The sequence below is a fragment of the Heliangelus exortis genome, chromosome 16 (assembly GCF_036169615.1).
Source record: "Heliangelus exortis chromosome 16, bHelExo1.hap1, whole genome shotgun sequence".
Taxonomy (NCBI): Eukaryota; Metazoa; Chordata; class Aves; order Apodiformes; family Trochilidae; genus Heliangelus; species Heliangelus exortis.
The window spans coordinates 9189134-9193273 of record NC_092437.1 but is presented as its reverse complement, the minus strand read 5'-3'; positions in this window follow the sequence as shown (position 1 = coordinate 9193273).

Sequence of the window (4140 nt, the reverse complement as noted above, 5' to 3'; positions counted from 1 at the left end):
CCTATGTTGTCTGAGCATATTTTCCAAAACAGCACATCTTGAAGATTCAAGACTCCCTTCTCCCCCTCCTCCTGTTAGTTCAAAGATCTCTCTGCTGCTCTTGGAGCCAAAACAGTCACTGGTGGGAGCCTGAACAAGGTGAGCACAGCTTCTGGTGCTGACCAACTATCAGTCAGTGCTTGCCTTATCCCTAGGATAGGAACCCTGTAGGAAAATTGGGCTTTTTCCTCACCCTTCCAGAGCAGACTGAATTACATTTTAGTCACTCATCTGTCTTCCTCAGCTTGAACATTTTTAAGACCAGGAGCTGGCTTGGAAGGTCCCTGAGCTTCTCTTGTCACTGAGAGGTGACAATTCATCGAGATGCTATTAAACTGGGCTTAGTGTTATGCCAGAGTCCTGCTGAACTCTAAAATAGCCTCTAATTTCTATCATTACTCCGGTGAAATAGGTCACCTGTGAAATAGGAGAGGTCTGTACCCATCGCTCAGCCCCTTCTGAAGCTCCATCAGGGTGAACTGATCTTTTCCTGCCCTCTGGTGGCAATGGGTGAGAGCGCTCCCCCAGCTCCTGAGAGCCCTCGGCCAGAGATAATTGTACACAGCAAATTGAAGCAATTAACTGATAAAGCTGGAACTAATGAAATCGCATTGAAGCAATTAAGCTGAAGAAAATTTGGATGGTTTAATTGAAAAGCAAGCGTTCTAAAACTTAAACAAAATACTGCATTTGTCAAAACTTGGAGTTGAGACAGCTTTGTCCTCTCAGACTGTGAATAGCTTCCTCATTTTGGAACCAACAGAAATTTTTACTGTTATTTTAGTGACCAATTTTTAGACTTAGATCTTTAGACTTTAGACTTAGATCAATACATTGACTGTGATAATTTCACCGTTTGGATTCCTAAATTTAAAATAATATGCTCAGGAAAGAAAAAGTCTGTCTCCTTATTGACTTGCCTTGCAATTACATTAGATAATTTCTTATTTTATCAGACAAACATTAAAACTTTTATCCTTTTTCCAGAAGTACTTTGAATTTGTGGAACTGTAAAGTGCTGTCCTTCACAAAGTGACACAGCCTGAGACACCTCTGGGGCAGTCATTGCTAAGACATCCTGACCACAGGTCTGTTTTCTACCCAGCCTGCTCCTGACTCTCCAGCCATAGGCAGGCAGACACCTCCAGCTTTCCCTGCCTTGGTTTCATCATGATGTTATTTTTAACTCAAACACACCAAGAGACACTGGTTCATTTTTAAACATTAAAGCACCTACAGGCTGTTTCTACAGCCTAACCTAAAAGCTGCCATAAAAGGAACAAAAGCAACAGTCATCTGCTGTTCAGGGGCAAAACCATTGCAAAGACAGACCAGGGCTTTTAAGTTTCCTGCGTTGAACACTCCTCACCCTTTCCCTCCAACCTGTAGCCCAGGTCACCCACCCCAGGGAGGAGGTTCCAGCCCTGGGCAGTATTTGCAGGTCAGTGCACAGACCGTGGCTGAGAGCTGCCCAGCTTTTGAGAAGGGCCAATGCTGAGGGCTCCAGGAGGTGCCCCAGCCAGAGGTCACTGGCCACTTGGAATAGTGGTGCTGGCTGAGGGCAGCTCTGATTTGAGCTGAGAGGGTCTTCAGCAGTGATTCCTATTTTAAATTTTAACAGGAGCTGGAGGATGGGCTTGTGTGGAACCTGCCAGAGCATGGAGCTGCTGGGAGGCTGGTCCTGCCTCTGGGGTCTGCTGATGGGGAGGCCAACAGCAGCATCACAGCCAAGAGCCACCAGCTGGGAGGGGTTTATACTTTTAATTAACTTCCACAGCCAGCAGTAATGAAAGCCCTCTGAAGCAATTAAGCCCAAGGAATGCTTGGGAAGGGAGTTATTTAAAAAAAACTGCACTGAAACTTCAGAAAGCACCCACTACACTTGTCACAACCTGGAGTTAAGATTCTGTTTTGCTCAAGCTACACAGTAACCTCCATAGTTTGGAACCACTGCAAGAAATTTCTACCATCATCACTGATGAATTTTCACATTCATTTATAACTCTGCTGCCTTTCCTTGACAGTCACCTTATTCTGCATTTTTCCTGTCCTAGGACTCATGGTTTCCCTGCCACCTGCGGTTTGCTGTTGTGCCCTCAGACCCCTGTGCAATCACCTGGTTTAGTGGCACACAGCCCATGATGAGCCCTGGCTACAGGGCCTCTCCAATTGTTCCAAGTTTTTCTGTGGCAAACTGAAAACCAAGCAGAAGGGCAGAGCAGGTCCCTGCAGGCTCAGAGGGGAGCACAGCAGGCACCAGTCACCTTCTTGGAGGTGAAAGTGTCATTGCAGAACCAGCCTTAGTAGAAATTAGATTCACGGGGTGAATTTTTTCCAGAGGTTCCCATTTGCACACTCTCCAAGTACTGCTCCTCTTAGCCCAGCCAGGAGCAGAGAGGGAGGTGGCAGAAAAGTGACATTTGCTCTCAGCTTTATTTGCATAAAAACTTCTCCTTCAAACCTAAACCCCTGCCAAGCACACCACTTGCCTGCTGCCAGGTGAAGCAGATGGTGTGCTGGAAAAGCTGCTGCTTTGCAAGTTATTAACAGAGTCACAGGGAGCAAACCCATCCACCCCAGAGCCCTACAGGATTGCCAGGGGGGAACACAGAAACCCCACAGGTCATTGCAGTGTATGAGCAGGCTAGTACCAAAGGGATTTTATGACATTGATGGGTATGAAATCATAGGAGATTTGGGTAGAAAATAAACCCAAAACAGGCCAACTCCCTTTTGAAACTGCCTTATGGTTATAGGGAAGGGATCTCTCTCCTTGAGAGAGCTGCAGGTTTCCTGGCTCAGGCTGGACTTTGGAAACTTTTATTTTGCACATGGATTGCCCAGTGTACCTGTCTGCACTCACCTCAGCAGCTTCAGCCTCAGGAGGTTGATTGGATTGGGAATATGATTGCAATTTGAAAAAACAAAACAAAAAAAAGCCATCACTAGTAAAATGCATCAGTGCTCTCGCTCTGCCAGCACTCAGTGGGAAACACAGCAACCAGAGCACAGGAACCAAACCCAAACCAGGGCAGGCCCAGCCTGGTCACTGCACCAGGCTCCCCCCACACCACAGCCCCCAGGACCCTCAGAGCTGGGGACTTGGCTACAGCAGCACCAAAACCCATACAGCAAAACCACTCCTGACCACAACAGCAAGTACAGATCTTACCTCAGCCTCAAGGAGCAAAGCCACCATCCTCCTCTTCCCAGCTCACCCCCCCAGAGCTGCTCTTGCAGGGAGGAAGGGGGGTTTTGTCCTCAGGTAATGGGTGGCAGCTGGTGGCCCTGCTCCCAGCTGAGGACACTGATGAAGCCAGGCCCAGCTGTGCTGGATGGGCCCAGCCTGGCAGGGGAGGAGATTCCTTGGGGTATGGGGGGTCCTCCTGGATCTGCTGCTTGGCCTGGACTGGAGTAATAAAGGACTGAGGGGATTTGCAAATTTTTCCTTTTCCTGTCTCCTGTGGGAGATTTTTGGACAAGATGGGAGCCCAGGGGCTGGTAGCCAAAGCAAGGACCCAAAGCTCCACAGGCAGCTGGCCCAAGCTGTGCCTCCAAGCCCAGCCCAAAGCCCCAGCCCAGCCAGGGCCACATGCTCACCCCCTCAGCTTCTCCCAGGGTGGCCATGCCCTGAAAGCCCCCAGGAGATGGCAGCAGTCCTTCGTGTCTGTGTCCTCTGGTGGAAACCAGACCTTGGCCACCTTTCTGGAGACCCCCATGGCAGCTCCAGTGGGCCAGAAGGGCTGCCAGGCCAGGGGGGGTTTGCTCTTTGCTCACCCCGAGTCCCCAAACTCCATCCCTGGCACCCTGCATCCCCTCAGCACCCAGCCTGCTCCATCCAGGAGATGTCCATCTATCCCAGAGCACAGCTGCAAACACACAACCAAACCAAGTCAGTGGCCAGTTTTGCAGGAGTGGATTTACTTTCAAAATGTACAGTTTCTGGAACACGATGAGTGGGCAGCAGAGGCACCAAGCACTTGTGGTTGTGCATTCACTGCAGAATTCGGTTCCCTATTCCCATTTAGCACATCCATTCCATTCCCATTTAGCACATCCATTCCCATTTAGCACATCCAGACTTAATGCTGCAGCTCTGGC